Source organism: Zalophus californianus, chromosome 4 (genome assembly GCF_009762305.2).
Source record: "Zalophus californianus isolate mZalCal1 chromosome 4, mZalCal1.pri.v2, whole genome shotgun sequence".
Taxonomy (NCBI): Eukaryota; Metazoa; Chordata; class Mammalia; order Carnivora; family Otariidae; genus Zalophus; species Zalophus californianus.
Window position 1 is genome coordinate 166,962,855 of NC_045598.1, and position 19,810 is coordinate 166,982,664.

Genomic DNA, 19,810 nt, shown 5'->3' on the forward strand with positions numbered 1-19,810 from the left:
TGCATATCCATTGGTTTGTAATTCTTTCAATTCTGTCTTCCTTGCTATGTTGGCTTTATCCTTTACCCTGTTTTCCCTCACGGTTGTCAGATGGCTATTCCATTCGGGCTACATGTATGAATTTATTTATTTATTTATTTACTTATTTACATCTAAGAGAAGAGCATTGCATCAAGTTTACAATTATTTAAGAGAAGATATGGGCTTCCCCTCCATTTGAACTAACTCAGGTCCCCCAAACCAATCGCTAGGGCCAGATGAACAGCATCTGTTAGTTTATCTTAGTTTTAAACCACTGCCAAGTCTGGAAAGATCACCTTGACAAACATCAAGAACAACAGCAACAATAGAATTACTAAGATTAGCTTAAGCCAATCAGGGCCATCCCTTGGAGCTTAGAATGGAATCAAAACTCAAGAGCTGTCTAAAACACAGAAAGTATGACTTGATTCTCCAAAGTAAAATCTATTAGATTTTACCATTAAATGAACTATCATAGAAGTACAGGAAATATGGGCATATACTGAGGTACTAGTATTTGTATTAGATACTCTTTTTGGAGAAGAAAAACTGTCAACAGAGGATCACACTGAAACTTAAAAGAGACACTGAGTCAGTTTTCCAATTATATTTTTTAAGGATTCTCCAAATTCTTAAAAAATAATATTTATGATTTACAATTATTATATATAGTTACTGGCATTGTATGAAATTTTACAAATGGAGGATAAGAAGAAATTTAGTGTCATGCTTTAATATTTAAGGGGGTTAAAGATTGAAGTAAAGCCACTTAATTATTAATAAATTTGATGATTTGGATAGTATGCTAAAGAAATAGAAAAAAAATTATCTAGTTGTTGAGAGAAGAACCAAATAAATAAGTATTGCAGATTGGAGGAGGTTCACATACATTTTGCTTTCACAATATATTAGATAAAAGAAAGGTTTAGTTTTGAGGGATGCACAGTTTGAGAGAGCTTGGTTTGTTTCTTACTTAAGTGGAGAATGTGTGTGTGTGTGTGTGTGTGTGTGTGTGTGTGTGTGTGTGTGTAGATCAAAGGGCAGAAAGGATAACATTAAAGATGGAAAATAGAATGATTGGTGACAGGAAGGTGTAGAGGAAGAACTGTTTTTTCAGTTGACCTGGTGGAGAAGTAAGCTCTCAAAGCCAAAAGATGTGTCTTTGAAATCGGAGATGAAAGAGAAAGCTTGGACTTGGTAAGCAACTTCAGGTTCAGAAAAGAGGAGGAAAAAATGAAGAAATTCATCAGAATAGCCACAGAATTTCAGAAAGTAAGATGCAGAATTTTCTGCTAATTGTCATAATATTAGAGATTGAAAGTTCCATATAGTGAAGTATTCGAAAGACTGTTTGGAGTAATAAGGGATCAATTAACAATAAAACTAATAACCATCTGCCCAAGTTAAAGGAAGAGTCAATAGGATGGGAGATTGCTGATAAACTGAGGAAGTTGGAAAAGATTCACATAGCTTATGGAGCCACTCACAGGCATAATTTTCTTGTAAAGGAGCAAGAGAGGAAAGAAAAAAAGAAAAGGAAAAATAAAAGATAAAAGAATCCATTAGTCCGCAATGGAGTTGAGCCTCTTATAAATTACATAATGAAAACATCATAATTCTACCATTTAAGTCAAATATGTATTTTCAGGCATTTATATGTTCTGATAGCCCAAATAATCAATAAACTATTGACTTGTACAAGTTTTTCTTTCCTATTAAATGGATTCAATGCTACAAGTATATTACAACTATTTCTACTCCTTACCTATTTTCCTTCCCTCCCTTCCCCCTTTTTTCCTTCCTTCCTTCCTTCCTTCCTTCCTTCCTTCCTTCCTTCCTTCCTTCCTTCCTTCCTTCCCTCCCTCTTCCCACTTCCCTCCTTCCCTCCTTCCTTCCTATCTTCCTTTTACCCTGTTTCCACGCACAAATATTTTGAGTGCCAAATATATGCCAATTGTCAAAGGACATAGTACAGATTTGTAGTGATCTCCTAGCTAATAGGAAAGAAACAGACACAGATGTTTTGATTACAGAGTCACAGGGTATGAGAGTGGCAACAGACGGCATGATGGTAGAGCATTAACTCTTGAAGGATGATATGACAGACCGTAATATTGTTTACAAATGGCCTTTGTCTCCTCAACTGGCCCTTTCCTGAGGGCCAGTTTCCTGAGCCTTGGCTATGTGACTTGTTTTTGCAATAAAATGTAGATGAAAGTGACAAGCAGAAGTTTTATAAGCCACTGCAATCTCACCATTTTTTTTCTGTCACATGACACACAGTGTCCTAGAGAAAAGCCACTCCTTAAGCCTAGATCCCAGAATGTAGAGTACATGAAGCAAGACCACAGCTTACCCACAATGGACATGCCCACGACAGAAGAATTAACATTGGTAGGCTACTAAGACCCAGCCATTAAGAAGGCATGGTTTACTTTGGAGCTGAAAGTTCAATGCAAATGTGTACAAATGGTGAGAAATGGAAGGAGAGGTGAATTACCCACCAAGGGAATTCACTTTTTGTCGCTGCCTGAGGGTGATCCGAGGGCTTGGAATCTGGGAATTGCCTTTTGTCCTACTGCAAGACCCAGCCTTTTAATCTCATTTTTAGTTGTAACCTGCTTGAAGGCAGAGAACACGGGAGTCTGTTACCTTCTTGAGGAACTGGACCTGTTAAGGTATTTTCTTAAAATGTAAGAAGAGCAAGCAGAGAAAAAGATAATGAAATTAAGCCTATGTTGGCTCAAATTTCAAGGATCTTCTAGAACAGAATTTCTTTTTTTTTAAGATTTTATTTATTTTTTTGAGAGAGAGAATGAGAGAGAGCACATGAGAGGGGAGAGGGGCAGAGGGAGAAGCAGACTCCCTGCTGAGCAGGGAGCCCGATGCGGGACTCGATCCTGGGACTCCAGGATCATGACCTGAGCCGAAGGCAGTCGCTTAACTAACTGAGCCACCCAGGTGTCCCTAGAACAGAATTTCTTAAACTGTGGAAAAAAGACCAAGTTTATTTCCACCATCATCTACCTATCATGGAGCTATACTTTAGTAAAATTTAACAAAATGAATTGTTAGAAAAATGATAATGAAAAAGACATACAGGACACCTGAGTGGCTCAGTCAGTTAAGAGGCTGCCTTTTGGCTCAGGTCATGATCCTGGAGTCCTGGGATCGAGCCTCACAGTGGGCTCCTTGCTCAGCAGGGAGCCTGCATCTCCCTCTGCTCCTCACCTCCTTTGTGTTCTCTCTCAAGTAAATAAAAAATCTGAAAAAAAAAAAGACATACAAAATACAAGTCTAGATTTTTCAGATTCAGTAGGCATAAAATTGCTCTGTGAAATTTCTATAGTTGTTTCTAAATATTTAGTTTTAATTTTTGTATTGATATTGTTATAGACTAAAAAAGTTTGCAGACAAGAACTGCCTTAAAACCTTTTGATTAGAATAATAAAAGAATAATAGAATCATATTATGCAACATAGAAAATCCACAGATTAAAATATCAAATAAAGAGGTAAATTGTAAAACCAACCATCTAAAGAGAGTTGTCCTGACACCATTATTAATCATCTTTTATTAAAATAAAGCTCTCTATACTGAAAAGTCCCTACTGCCATATGGCTATCTAATTTAGAATGAGTCACCAACCTCATTTTATCAAAATAATGTTTCAAAAACAATATTTCAATTTAATTTCTCACCTCCTGAAAGTTTCATACTCATTCATATGTATTTTTTTCAGACTGAATAAATACAGCAAAATGAGGAAACATTGAAATGGTTAAAAAATTCCAGTCTATGAAATAGGATCAGAAAACCGAACTCTCTCTCTTTTTTTTTTTTGTAATGAAAGTGGCTAACTTCCTAAAAGCAAAGAACTGAATAGCTAATTGGACTTGATTAGACAAGTAAAATTGCTAAGATTTAAGCTTCTCCCTAAATTCATATATTGGCTACTGATCTTGAATAATGGAAAATGTTGTACTACATTGTGCTCCTATTATCTCTAGAGAGAATAAAGAAGCCATGGTGATTAGCAATCTTTTAGTTGGTGGCATATAAAAGTGCATTGCAACATTTACCGATATTAAAACATTAATGATAATAATTGAAACATTATGTATATTTTTCTCCAGGATTCTGGCAACACCACTCACTGCAGCAGTTAAGGCACTGGAGGAATTATAATTAAATTTCTCCATTGAGAAACCTCCCCAGGAATGCTAATGATGTATTTCAACACGTTATTTATCCTACTCAATAATTCCTCATGAAGTTTAATGATAGCTGTCTTTATAAATAACAACTGATAAATATGCTTTCAAGATACAAAGAATTATAAAGCTGACTACTTGCCAAAAGACTGGAGGATGTTAACATACACTTCAATATTTCCGTTTAAGAAGGACGCGCTTCGTATAGCCATAGGATAAGAATGGGACGAGATAAGGTTAAGCAGTGGTCCTCTGCATTGTGTTAGGGAGAGATAATCTGCAGACTTTTATCTAGTAATAAACTATGTCTTAGTGAGAGAGAATAAGATATTTTGGACTGCAGAAATCTTTTCACTTCACTACAGGAGCTACTCCTGAGAGAGGGGATGCTCAATTCTCTCAATTCTATCATAAGAAAATAAATTAAAAATAGATAAGAAAATAACAGCAACATGAACAAGAGAAAACCTATGGAGTGAAAATTTGTTAACTCCCTAGGAGGAATTCAGTAACACATAAGTTAGTCTTTTTGTAAAAAGGCTGCTTCACACTGGGCCTCCGGGGGCTGTTTGTTCATATGCCAGAGCACCTGCTATTAATTTCTTACATCCCATTTCAGGAAGAACAATTCCTCTCTCTGTCTTCTTCACCTCTTTCATCATGTCGTAGTAGGAGCAACTAAAAATAAACCAAGACAGATAGTCAAGACACGGGTTTTTGAACAAAAATTCTGCATTAGTAACCCCTCATTTGGAAGGGCTCAAAAGTAACTTCGGTAAAATAAAAGGTTATTAATTTGATCAAGCCATACAGCTAGCAGGTGGTTGGGGTGCAACACAAATTTCAATCTGTCTGATTTCAGAGCTTATTCATGTAACCAACATTCTATAACCATATAGAAAATCTGCAAAGAATCTTCACGCGTGCTTCTTTAATTAAGCTATTTGCTAATAGCTGGTTATAACAGTAAACATAATTTTGTTTGGTCCTTCATTTTATAGGCTAAATATGCTATCTTCTTTAGCCTTCTTTTGAAGAATTGTTACCTTGGAAAATGCGTTTGACCCTTTATCTCAAACATTCGACAACATCTCTAACATCTATTGCTGGATGGCATTCTCTTCATACAAAAACATATCTTCTGTGAAATACTTTCTCAAAATGTTCATTTCTAATTCTGCTTGTTAGAGGGAAGGTTTCTGAACAGTGCATTTGTTTCTTATATGGAGACACATCAGAATTAATACTGGGAAAGCAGATGGCTGAAGGAAGCCCCCCATGAGAGGATCTTTCATTTTGCAGGACACACACATGGTTGTAAAGGAATAAAATATGAGGAACAACCTCATGGCACTCTGAAGTGAAAGCCAGAAACCATAGGCCAAGGAAAGGATCTTCATGCTGCCTGAAAAGCATTTCCCCCCAGGGATTGATTATACTCTTGAGTTAATCCTTCCTATCATTCCTTATGCCATTTGCTACTACGTCTATTTACCCAACTTTAACGGAAGTTGAAAGGAAATAGAAGACTTTTTTTTTCAATCAGATATATTAGGAAGAGTCTCTTTATTATCAGAAAATTGGTATGGATAAACTATTTTGCTATAAAACATTTTCCTAACAAGTGGCCAAGTTTAAATATTTATAAAAGTTTGTTTTGCTTTACTGTTTTTCACAAAGTAATTTCACAACAATATTCATAACCAAGTTTTGTTGCATATTTTGCCCCCTCAAAATTTGAGTTGTAACACATTTGCTTCTGAAAATTAATAATGTAATTTTTTTTTTATTTTGGAAAGATCATGTTTTTGGAATTTAACTTAGCTGGAAAAATTGCAATTGTCAATTTTACTATGATATCTGCCTCCTAGAAAGGCCTAAAAGAAATATGTGCTGTGGGTATTTAATGCCCCCAAAAGGTATAGCAACTTTATTATTGATTCCATCTGATTTAGGATTAAGCCCTTTAACAATTCCGTTTTGACCTAGAATTCAAACAGAAGACAAGATGCTGCAGAGGAGAAAGAACCAAATATCAGATTTTGTAACGTGGCTTTCTAACATGCTCTGGGAATTTCCTTCCCCTAGAAAAAGAAGGTGGTGCTGGTGGTGGTTGAGAAAAAGCAAATGCTGGAGTCATAAGAGAGTCATACAAAATTTAGAATTCATCCTCTAATCCTTGGTTTGGTCATAGATATATGACTTCAGGGAAAATCAGTTAACCTCCCATTAATTTTCCCTGTGATAATATATTAAAATGCTTATCTGAATTTATAGGGCCTGCATCCTTTTTACCCATTTTCGTACTTTCTTTAGCATCATATGCATTCATCTGTCTGATTATATATATATATATACATATATATATATATTTCAAAACATCAAGGGATCCTGGGCTTTGTTAGCCTAGAGGAAATGGACAACTCCTTATAGTCACAAAAATTAATCTTGTCTATCATCCCTGATCATACATGGAAGTATATTAAACTTTATAAAATGCAGGAAAAATAAATAAAACATTAATTGTATATGTAGTTAATGCCCATGACAGTATAACTGTCCATAAATAAGGACAGATTTTTACATCTTTTATGAGAGTTGCCATTAAATAATATATAAATTCTTTATAAAACATAGATCACCTAGAAATAAATATTCTCTCATCTGATTTAGATAAAATGACAATTTTCTATGTCAATAAGAAATACAAGTCTGTCTCATGCCTTGAGAAAATGGATATTTTTTCAAGTCAAATTTTCTTATTAAATTCTGTACATGGTTTTCTCTTCATTATAGAATGGGTTATGCTAAGTTATTATCTAAGATATTATGAAATATGAGAGATTACAAATTTGTGTACTGGGAGTTGTACTCAGACAAAATCAGTTGATTGTCTCAATAGTCTCCACAGTGACACAATGATTACCAGAAAAATCTGCCAAATCCCTCCCACTCTCTCCTCTTTCCCAGACACATGCAGTTATCCATCCATGATGTTCTTAATTGTGTGAGAAAAGCTACACTAGAGGTACTGGTAGACAACGGGTCTTCTCTGTCCCTTCCAGGTCCGGAGCTCTTGCTCCATGCTACTTAGATGTAGCTTCTGTATCTGCAGCATCCCTTCAATAAGTTAGTATTTTGAGAACCAGTATGTGCACTGCTTCTTATCTATTACCGTGTCCTTTATCTACTTTCCTCCAACCACACATGCAGAAGTCCTCGTCCCCAATTGCTTTAGAGAGTCGGACCCTGTTTACACTCATTTCCTTTGAGTTTATTAATCTAAAGGAACTGCTTGTTTATTTTGTGATGTTCCTCATTCCCCTGCACGCCCCCTTCACTCTGGGGGCAGAGTAGTCAAGAACGAGAGCTGTGACTTACAAACCAATTTTTTGTTATTTGAACAATCCTAATAACACATACAGTTGATTTAACTTCTGCCCTCCCTTTCCAATACACAAATACTCATTTTCTGAAAAGCAGGTGGAAGGTTCCTTCTAGGCTTTTATTTATTTTTTGGTTTACGGCTTGCAGGAAATACTATCTATGCAGCTCAAAGTATACATTGTCTAAGATTAAATACCAATGTTATACTTTACTCTTTAGGTACTGACTCAGTCTTGGAGTCCATTTGAGTGAATGAGTAATAGGAGGGCCACGGAGAGATTAACGGGACAAAACAAGTAAATCATCTGTTAAACATCATTTTGTTAAAATATAAAAGTATATTATTTATCCACATTTTAGATTTATTGGTAAATCCATGTTGATCTATGTAACAATTTTTAAAAAGTACAGAAATACAGTTTTTCAAAGGTCTCAATTTTAGTGAGAGTCTTGGGTTGGAATCTCAATTTTGACGTGAACTTGTCAACTTGTTGTATGACGCTTAGGTGAGTAGCTTAATCTTCTTAAGAATTATTTCTTTATCATATAAGCATTTTAGGTTTCATATTCCTGTCGTTTAAAATTTCATGACGCTGTGGTCCCCTGGGAAGTACAAGGACTAAAGTGTTGGGCACAGGCAAGAAGAGGTATCCTGCCAATCATCTCAGTTCCTGTAGGCAAAGAAGAAATTCTCCCATCCCATATTAGTATACAGATGGGGTTGTAGAAGCTGCTTTAATACATATTTTAACATGATGTTTGTTATAATATGAAGATTTAAAATAAGGTTCCTGCCATGATGTTGCCTGAAGATGTTGCTACTGTTGTGTTTTTATTTAACATCTGAGGAAGGGAGCAATTTAAGTGACTTCTCACTATGCTCAATATAGCTTGATTATATGTTATATAAAATCACAAATTGTAGCATTCAATGGTGTATATTACACAGTTCTAATGGTTCTTAGAGGTTTACATATATTTGTTGTTCTAATAAAATTTTGGTTGCTATTTTTGTCAGTAATTCCATGCCCCTAGAATTCCAATAAAATTTTGGTTTCCTCTAATTGATACTCAGTTTATCTCTAAGATAAAGAGTTTTAACATTACCTATACAATTATGCAATACATTATTTCATAATTTATTTCAATATACAACATACAATACTTCATTTTAATACTTTATGAAATACCTTATACAATAATTTGTTGTAATATCATAATGAGGACCACGTTCATTAATTTGTGATTACTTAAAATACATCAACACTGAGGCGGAGCAAGATGGTGGAGGAGTAGGAGACCTGGATTTCGTCTGGTCTCAGGAATTCAGCTGAATGGGGATCAAACCATTCTGAACACCTACGAACTCAACAGGAGATCGAAGAAGAAAGTAGCAACAACTCTCTGAATAGAGAAGCGACCACGTACTGGAAGGTAGGGTGTGCGGAGAAGTGAATCCGAGGCGATATTCGGGAGATTAGACAACGGGGGAAGGGGGCCTCCGCCACTTCGGGCAAGTGATAGAGTCACAGAGCACAATATCAGAACTTTTAGAAACCGGCTCCGCTTAGGGACGTCACTCCAGTGGCTAAGTGGGGGGTGGAACCCTCACAGGACAGTGTGGTCTCAGGACCCTAAGGGTCACAGAAAGACCGAAGGTGCCTGAGTGCAGCAGAGCTCCCAGGTATCGGAGCGGGGAAGCCGGCTGCTGAGACAGAGCCAAGGTGCGGACTCTCAGCTCGGGGTGGCCATAAACTGTGATCCGTGGCCCAGTCTGGCCACTGCTTCTCCAGCAGGGACCCAACAAGGAGGAGAGCTGGGGAGACTCCCCTTCCTCGCCTGGAAGGAGTGGCGTGGGAGCGCACTGCAGGGATCTGCTGGGTTTGGAGACTCCACACAGGGTCGGATGCCAGAGATAGAAGCGCTCGGTCATAGGCCGGGTGAGCACGGAGTGCGGCCGGAGACTGGGGAGACAGGAGTGATTGATTGCTTTTCTCTGGGGGTGCACTGAGGAGCGGGGCCCGAATTCTCAGCTCCTCCAGGCGGAGATTGGGAGGCCACCATTTTCACTCTCATCCTCCAAAGCTGTACCGAGAGCTTGTAGGGAACAAAACTCCCGAGAGCAAACCCGAGCAGATTGCTCAGCCCGGACTCACAAGGGTGGGGCAATTCCGCCTCCAGCAAAGACATTTGGGAACCACAGCAACAGGCCTCTCCCCCAGAAGATCAGCACGAACAGCCAGCCAAGACCAAGTTTACTGATCAAGGACAACAGGAGAATTCCAGTGCTAGGGGAATACCGCACATAGAATTCATGGCTTTTTTACCATGATTCATTAGTTTTTCAAAGTTAATTTTTTTAACTATTTTTTTTTTTGAATTTTTCTTTTTCCCTTTTCAACCAACACCTTATCAATCCCTTTTTTTTAAAAAAAATTATTTTTCATTTTTAGAGTCATATTCTATCCCTTCATAGTAGTTACCCTTATTTTTGGCATATATATGTAAGTTGTTCTCTCTTTAAAATTTTGAGATACAGTTTCTTCTAACAGATCAAAATATACCCTAAATCTCTAGTGTATGGCTTTGTTCTAGTCTCCTGCCTGATCACATTCTCTCCCTTTTTTTTAAATCTTCTTCTTTCTTTTTTCAAACAACTTCTTATCAATTCCTTTTAAAAAATCTTTTATAACTTTCATCTTTACACTCATCTTCCATCCCTTCATTGTATCAACCCTTATTTTGTACATATATAAGTCTTTCTTTCTTTACAATTTTAGGAGGCACTATCTTCTAACAGACCAAAATACACGCAAAATCTAGTGTGTGGCACTGATCTATGCACTAGTCTGATCATATTTGATCATATTTTGTTTTTTTTTTGGTTTTGTTCTGTTTTTGTTTGTTTTTATTTTTTCTTTTTCTTTTTTTTTCTCTTTCTTTTTTCTTTCTTTCCCTTTCTTTTCCCCTGGTTCCAGGTCTTTTCTGATTTCTTTAGAGCATATTTTCTGGGGACGTTGTTAACCTGTTAGCATTTTGTTCTCTCATTCATCCTCTGGACAAAATGACAAGATGAAAGAAATCACCTCCGCAAAAAGAACAAGAAGTAGTACCGTCTGCCAGGGACCTACTCGATATGGACATTAGTATGATGTCGGACCTAGAGTTCAGAATCATGATTTTAAATATACTAGCTGGGCTTGAAAAAAGCATGGAAGTTATTAGAGACATCCTTCCTGGAGAAATAAATGAACTAAAATCTAACCAAATCGAAATCAAAAAGGCTATTCATGAGGTGCAATAAAAAATGGGGGTGCTACCTGCTAGGATAAAGAGGCAGAAGACAGAATCAGTGATATAGAAGACCAAATGATGGAAAATAAAGAAGCTGAGAAAAAGAGAGAGAAACAACTACAGGATCACGAGGGCAGAATTCGAGAGATAAGCAATACGATAAGACGAAACAACATTAGAATAATTGGGGTCCCAGAAGAAGAAGAAAGGAAGAGAGGGGTAAAAGGTATATTGGAGCAAATTATAGCAGAGAACTTTCTTAATGTGGGGAAGGAAATAGGCATCAAAATCCAGGAGGCACAGAGAACCCCTCTCAAAATCAATAAAAATAGGTCAACACTCCAACATCTAATAGTAAAACTTACGAGTCTCAGAGACAAAGAGAAAATTTTGAAAGAAGCTCGGGAGAAGAGAAATGTAACCTATAAAGGTAGAAACATTAGATTGGCAAAAGACCTATCCACAGAGACCTGGCAGGCCAGAAAGGACTGGCATGATATCTTCAGAGCACTAAACGAGAAAAATATGCAGCCAAGAACACTATATCCAGCTAGGCTCTCATTGAAAATTGAAGGAGAGATTAAAAGCTTCCAGGACAAACAAAAACTAAAGGAATTTGCAAACACGAAACCAGCCCTCCAAGAAATATTGAAAGGGGTCCTCTAAGCAAAGAGAGAGCCTAAAAGCAGCATAGACCAGAAAGGAACACAGACAATATACTGTAAAAGTCACCTTGCAGGCAATACAATGGCACTAAATTCATATCTTTCAATAGTTACCCTGAATGTAAATGGGCTAAATGCCCCAATCAAAAGACACAGGCTATAAGATTAGATTAAACAACAAGACCCATCAATATGCTGTCTGGAAGAGACTCATTTTAGACCCAAAGACACCTGCACATTGAAAGTGAGGGGGGAAAACCATTTACCATGCTAATGGACACCAAAAGAAAGCTGGGGTGGCAATCCTTATATCAGACAAATTAGATTTTAAACCAAAGACTGTAAATAAGAGATGAGGAAGGACACTATATCCTACTTAAAGGGTCTATACAACAAGAAGATCTAACAATTGTAAATATCTATGCCCCTAACAAGGGAGCAGCCAATTATATAAGGCAATTAATAACAAAAGCAAAGAAACTAATTGACAACAATACAATAACACCCCCTGACTAAAATGGACAGATCATCTAAGAAAAAGATCAACAAGGAAATAAAGACTTTAAACGACACACTGGAACAAATGGACTTCACAGACATATTCAGAACATTCCAGCCCAAAGCAATGGAATATACATTCTTCTCTAGTGCTCATGGAACATTCTCCAGAATAGATCACATCCTAGGTCACAAATCAGGTCTCAACCAGTACCAAAAGATTGGGATTATTCCCTGCATATTTTCAGACCACAAATGCTTTGGAACTAGAACTCAATCACAAGAGGAAAGTCGGAAAGAACTCAAATACATGGAGGCTAAAGAGCATCCTACTAAAGAATGAATGGGTCAACCAGGAAATTAAAGGAGAATTTAAAAAATGCATGGAAACCAATGAGAATGAAAACACAACTGTTCAAAATCTTTGGGATGCAGCAAAGGCAGCCCTAAGAGGAAAGTATATAGCAATACAAGCTTTTCTCAAGAAACAAGAAAGTTCTCAAATATACAACCTAACCCTACACCTAAAGGAGCTAGAGAAAAAACAGCAAATAAAGCCTAAACCCAGCAGGAGAAGAGAAATAATGAAGATCAGAGCAGAAATCAATGAAATAGAAACCAAAAGAACAGTAGAACAGATCAACGAAATTAGGAGCTGGTTCTTTGAAAGAATTAACAAGATTGATAAACCCCTGGCCAGACTTATCAAAAAGAAAGGAGAAAGGACCCAAATCAACAAAATCATGAATGAAAGAGGAGAGATCACAACCAACACCAAAGAAATACAAACAGTTGTAAGAACATATTATGAGCAACTCTATGCCAGCAAATTAGATAACTTGGAAGAAATGGATGCATTCCTAGAGATGTATCACCTACCAAAATTGAACGAGGAAGAAATAGAAAACCTGAACAGACCTATGACCACTAAGGAAATTGAAGCAGTCATCAAAAATCTCCCAACAAACAAAAGCCCAGGGCCAGATGGCTTCCCAGGGGGAATTCTACCAAACATTTAAAAAAGAATTAATACCTATTCTCCTGAAACTGTTCCAAAAAATAGAAATGGATAGAAAACTTCCAAACTCATTTTATGAGGCCAGCATTACCTTGATCCCAAAACCAATCAAAGACCCTATCAAAAAGGAGAATTACAGATCAATATCCCTGATGAACATGGATGCAAAAATTCTCACCAAAATACTAGCCAATAGGATCCAACAGTACATTAAAAGGATTATTCACCATGACCAAGTGGGATTTATCCCTGGGCTTCAAGGTTGGTTCAACAACCACAAATCAATCAACGTGATACAATACATTAACAAAAGAAAGAACAAGAATCATATGATCCTCTCAATAGATGCAGAAAAAGCATTTGACAAAGTACAGCATCCTTTCTTCATCAAAACTCTTCAGAGTGTAGGGATAGAGGGTACATACCTCAATATCATAAAAGCCATCTATGAAAAACCTACAGCAAATATCATTCTCAATGGGGAAAAGCTGAGAGCTTTCCCCCTAAGGTCAGGAACAAGGCAGGGATGTCCACTATCACCATTGCTATTCAACGTAGTATTAGAAGTCCTAGCCACAGCAATCACACAACAAAAAGAAATCAAAGGCATCCAAATCGGCAAAGAGGAAGTCAAACTCTCACTCTTTGCAGATAATATGATACTTTATGTGGAAAACCCAAAAGACTCCACCCCAAAACTGCTAGAACTCATACAGGGATTCAGTCAAGTGGCAGGATATAAAATCAATGCACATAAATCAGTGGCATTCCTATACACCAACAACAAGACAGAAGAGAGAGAAATTAAGGAGTTGATCCCATTTACAATTGCACCCAAAACCATAAGATACCTAGGAATAAATTTAATCAAAGAGGCAAAGGATCTGTACTCAGAAAACTATAAAATACTCATAAAAGAAATTGAGGAAGACACAAAGAAATGGAAAAACGTTCCATGCTCATGGTTTGGAAGAACAAACATTGTGAAGACGTCAATGCTACCTAGAGCAATCTACACATTCAATACAATCCCCATCAAAATACCAACCACTTTTTTCAAAGAAATGGAACAAATAATCCTAAAATTTGTATGGAACCAGAAGAGACCCCAAATAGCCAGAGGAATGTTGAAAAAGAAAGGCAAAGCTGGGAGCATCACAATTCCGGACTTCCAGCTCTATTACAAAGCTGTCATCATCAAGACAGTGTGGTACTGGCACAAAAACAGACACATAGATCAATGGAACAGAATAGAGAGCCCAGAAATGGACCCTCAACTCTATGCTCAACTAATCTTCGACAAACTGGAAAGCATTTCCAATGGAAAAAAGACAGTGTCTTCCACAAATGGTGTTGGGAAAATTGGACAGCCACATGCAGAAGAATGAAACTGGACCATTTCCTTACACCACACACAAAAATAGAGTCCAAATGGTTGAAAGACCTAAACGTGAGACAGACGTCCATCAAAATCCTAAAGGAGAACACAGGCAGCAAACTCTTCAAACTCAGCTGCAGCAACTTCTTCCTAGAAACATCGCCAAAGGTAAGGGAAGCAAGGGCAAAAGTGAACTATTGGGATTTCATCAAGATAAAAAGCTTTTGCACAGCAAAAGAAACAGTGAACAAAACCAAAAGACAACAGACAGAATGGGAGAAAATATTTGCAAATGACATATCAGATAAAGGGCTAGTATCCAAAATCTATAAAGAACTTATCAAACTCAACACCCAAAGAACAAATAATCCAATCAAGAAATGGGCAGGGGTGCCTGGGTGGCTCAGTCGTTAGGCATCTGCCTTCAGCTCAGGTCATGGTCCCAGGGTCCTGGAATCAAGCCCCGCATCGGGCTCCCTGCTCCACAGGAAGCCTGATTCTCCCTCTCCCACTCCCTCTACTTGTATTCCCTCTCTCGCTGTGTCTTTGTCAAATAAATAAATAAAATCTTAAAAAAAAAAAAAGAAATGGGCAGACAACATGAACAGACATTTTTCCAAAGAAGACATCCAAATGACCAACAGACACATGAAAAAGTGCTCAACATCACTCAGCATCAGGGAAATCCAAATCAAAACCTCAATGAGATACCACCTCACACCAGTCAGAATGGCTAAAATTAACAAGTCAGGAAATGACAGAGGTTGGCAGGGATGCGGAGAAAGGGGAAAGCTCCTACACTGTTGGTGGGAATGCAGGCTGGTGCAACCACTCTGGAAAACAGTATGGAGGTTCCTCAAACAGTTGAAAATAGAGCTACCCTACGATCCAGCATTTGCACTACTGGGTATTTACCCCAAAGATACAAATGTAGTGATCCGAAGAGGTACGTGCACCCCAATGTTTATAGCAGCAATGTCCACAATAGCCAAACTGTGGAAAGAGCCAAGATGTCCATCGACAGATGAATGGATAAAGAAGAAGTGGTATATATACACAATGGAATATTATGCAGCCATCAAAAGGAATGAGATCTTGCCATTTGCAACGACGTGGATGGAACTGGAGGGTGTTATGCTGAGTGAAATAAGTCAATCAGAGAAAGACATGTATCATATGACCTCACTGATATGAGGAATTCTTAATCTCAGGAAATAAACTAAGGGTTGCTGGAGTGGTGGGGGTGTGAGAGGGATGGGGTGGCTGGGTGATAGACATTGGGGAAGGTATGTGCTATAGTAAGCGCTGTGAATTGTGCAAGACTGTTGAATCACAGATCTGTACCTCTGAAACAAATAATGCAATATATGTTAGGAAAAAAAAAGACAAAAGAAGAAAATAGCAGGAGGGGAAGAATGAAGGGGAGTAAATCGGAGGGGGAGATGAACCATGAGAGACGATGGACTCTGAAAAACAAACGGAGAGTTCTAGAGGGGAGGGGGTGGGGGGATGGGTTAGCCTGGTGATGGGTATTCAAGAGGGCACGTTCTGCGTGGAGCACTGGGTGCTATGCACAAACAATGAATCATGGAATACTACATCAAAAACTAATGATGTAATGTATGGTGATTAACATAACAATAAAAAATATTTTAAAAAATACATCAACACTGGTACAAAGATGCGTTCAATCTGCATAATTTCTAGAGGATAGTATTTTTTTATTTGCACAAAGTATTTCAGACTTTATAAGTATCCCCACATAAGTTTATTAAAATGTTTTGGTTACAGAAGCTATATTTTAGAAAGATGTGCAGACTTTGGTGATTTTGGCTTGCTTGTTGCTCCATTTGTTGGCTATTGTGTATATTTTTAATAGGAAAGTAACATATACAGTTTAACGAGAAGCTGCTGCCTCCCAGTGGGATGTCATGCTTTGCTACCACATCTATCATGTGAGCAGTCAGCTTCTGCAGTCTTAGACTACATTCATTCTTTGCAATGCACTACACTGTTTCACATTTTCCTACCTCACCCATGATTGTTTCTTCTATCTTCAGTGCCTTTTATATCAAGGCCAACTAGAAAACTACTACCTTGCAGGTTAATCTTAAATCTAATTTTCTTAGTCAAATTCTGAAAATCATCTAAGTAGTTTGGAATATTACAATAAAGTATTATGAAATTGTAAAGAATTAGAGGCAGGAACATCTGTAGGTGATGTTATGGGAGATAAGCAGATTATACTGTGAAAACAAATTACGGCTTGCAGATACCGCTGCCCAGCTATGGTCAACCCCACTATGTTCTTCCACGTCATGATGGATCACAAGCCCTTGAGCTGCATCTCCTTCACGCTATTTGCAGACAAATTTCCAAAGGCAGCAGAAAATGTTTGTGCTCTGCACACTGGGGAGAAAAGATTGTTTATAAAGTTTCCTGCTTTCACAGGATTATTCCGGGATTTATGTACCAAAGTGGTGACTTCACAAGCCATAACGGCACTGGCAGCAAGTTCATCAATGGGGAGAAATTTGATGATGAGAATTTCATCCCGAAGCATATGGGTCCTGGCATCTTGTCCACGGCAAGTGCTGGACCCAACACAAATGATTCCATTTTTCATCTGCACTGCCAAGACTGAGTGGTTGGATGGCAAGCATGTGGTCTTTGGCAAGGTGAAAGAAGGTATGAATTTTGTGGAAGCCTGGAGGGCTTTGGGTCCAAGAATGGCAAGACCAGCAAGAAGATCACAGTTGCTGACTGTGGACAAATCTAATAAATCTGACTTGTGTTTTATCTTAACTACCAGACCATTCCTTCTGTAGCCCAGGAGAGCACCCCTTCATCCCCATCTGCTGGAAATATCCTATAATCTTTGTGCTCTGGCTGCAGTTCTATGGGTTCTATATTTTCCTTATTCCCCTCCAAGTCTAGCTGGATTGCAGAGTTAAGTTATGATGATGAAATAAAAACCGAACAAAAAAAGTAAGTTATGCTAAATTTTATGAAAAAAAATAAATGTACGTGTCTACATTTTTATATGTAGAATACTAAAGAAAGCATTAATAGTACTTGGATCTGAGGTAAGATGGACACATTTATTTTCATATACTTTTTTACTTGAATGTTTTACTATATTCATATATTACTTTTCAATTAACATTGATTTAAAAATATCCTTCACACAGTTGTTTTCTTTTCCCACTCAAGCAAAATTAATCATGACCTGCTTGTATCCTAAATTATTAGTCTTCAAATCCTTTGTGTCTAATACTTTAATAAGAATTTCAAGGAACTTTATACCACATGACATATTTTTAGAGGAACATCTAAAATTTCTCATTGCAAATGGAAAAAGTTGCAAAGACTGTGAATTGCTTCTTTCTTTTTATTGCAAAATTCTCTTTCTGTCTTTGGCTTTACATAATTTGACTATGTATCTAGGTGTGAATTTCTTTGAGTTTTCCTTCTTGGAGTTTTTTTAAGCTTCATGGATATGCAGACTAATATTCTTAATCAAATCTAGCAAGTTTCGGCCATTATTTCTTCAAATATTGCTCCTGTTTCCCTCCCCCGGCCCCCCTTCTTCTTCTTCCCCTTCTCCTCCTCTTTCTTCTTCTTCTTTTTCTTTTTCTTCTTCTTCTAGAAGTCCATTTATGCATACGTTTTTATGATGATAGTGTCCTGAAAGCCTATAAGGCTCCATTTATATATCCTTTTTTCTTCTTTTGGATCCTTTAGATAAGACCATCTCAACTGACCTATGTTCAAGTTTTAAATAATATATATTGGCAGCTCTGGAAATCAGAGTCCTTCCTGCCTGCCAGGATTTGTTGTTGCTGTTGTTTGTCTACTTGTTAGTGACTTTCCTGAACTAATTCTTTTAAGTCTAAATTCCCTGTCGTATGTGGCCCTGAATTCCATGCTTGATTATCATGGTCACCTAATAATTTCACTTTGAACTCATAAGTCTCCAATCTTTGCTGAAGGGTATGGAGTGTGTGAACAGGCATCATCTTCTGCTCAGACAGAACCTCAGCCAGAGATAAGAGTCTGGGGTATTTTTAGATCTTTCCTGGATACGTGCATGACCTTTGAGGTTTCCAGATATATATAAGAGTTTTCAAAGCTCTCTATGACCATTTGATTCCTTAGTTTTTTTGTTTTGTTTTGTTTTGTTTTTCTCTTCGGATTTCTTTTTTAGCCTTTGTTAACTCCAGTTGATAATCCCATCTCAGGCAGCTGTGATATTAAACAACTGTTGCTGATTATTTTTTTACAAATGCTCTATAGGTAGGGCTGTTCCTACAGAGGAAGTACTCAGTCAGGTTAAATAGAAACAAACCTGGAAAACTGAGCTTTTCCAGGGAATTTTCAGACAAGTCAAGTAGTGACAATTTTCTGGGATGATGCTTTTGGTGAACCCCAAATATATGTGTCCTGCCTCCTCCAGTGGATACCAGGTTCCTAGTTTTCCTAATTTCTGTGGTTGTGAGAGTGTTGGCTTTCAAGATTACCATGGAGCTGGGGTGGGGGAGGATATGATCAGGGCAAGGTAAAAAGACAAGACTTGTTCTTACAGAGATTCTGTTTTTTCTTTCTTTTTTAAATAAATAATCATTGGATTTCTTCAAGCTTTCCATTAATTTTAAGATTCCAGAAAAAGTTGAGTTTGACCATATGTGCAAGTCTTATTATTTTTATAGGGGGCAGATTTTGAGAAATCCTTACTTCAATTTAATTTGTGCTTTCATTGGAAATGGTAAATAAAGATCTCTACCAATGTGGCTGATGTAATACTTGTCCATTGGATTGACTTTCTTTGTTCATATCCATGCTGTTTGTGCCTTTTCTTCAACTAGGTTCATGATTTCTTTGAAGTAATGGGCCATGCCTTATTTATTTTTTACTGCCACAATACAGAGCATAGTAACTGCCCTGCAGATGTTAAATGAATGATTAAATAAATACACAAAATTTCATATTCTCTTTATTTTTGTCATTCTGTATTTATAACCATCCCCCCCCCAGCAGTCTTCTCCAACATCATCTTGCATAATCTCTATTCAAGCTACACTGGCTTTCTTTCGTGTTCTTAAATGTATCTCTCCTTTTAAGACCTCTACAAATATTCTTCTTTTTTTCTTTCTTTAAATATTTTGTCTTGATTAAATTCTATTCATAATTCAAAATATAATTCATATTCCATTTCTTTAGAAACACTTATACTGACCCACTCTTCCAACATTAGTAAGGTTCCCCTTGCCATGTGCCCTATGTGAGATAGATTATATATAACCACAGGGTTTGGGGAGCAAAGGAAAATTAACAA

The 19,810-nt window shown here is 37.3% G+C and overlaps 1 pseudogene; it reads left to right on the forward strand.

Moving 5' to 3' along the window:
• Positions 1-16,763: 16,763 nt before the first annotated feature.
• Positions 16,764-17,254, forward strand: LOC113939038 (annotated as a pseudogene).
• Positions 17,255-19,810: the final 2,556 nt, after the last annotated feature.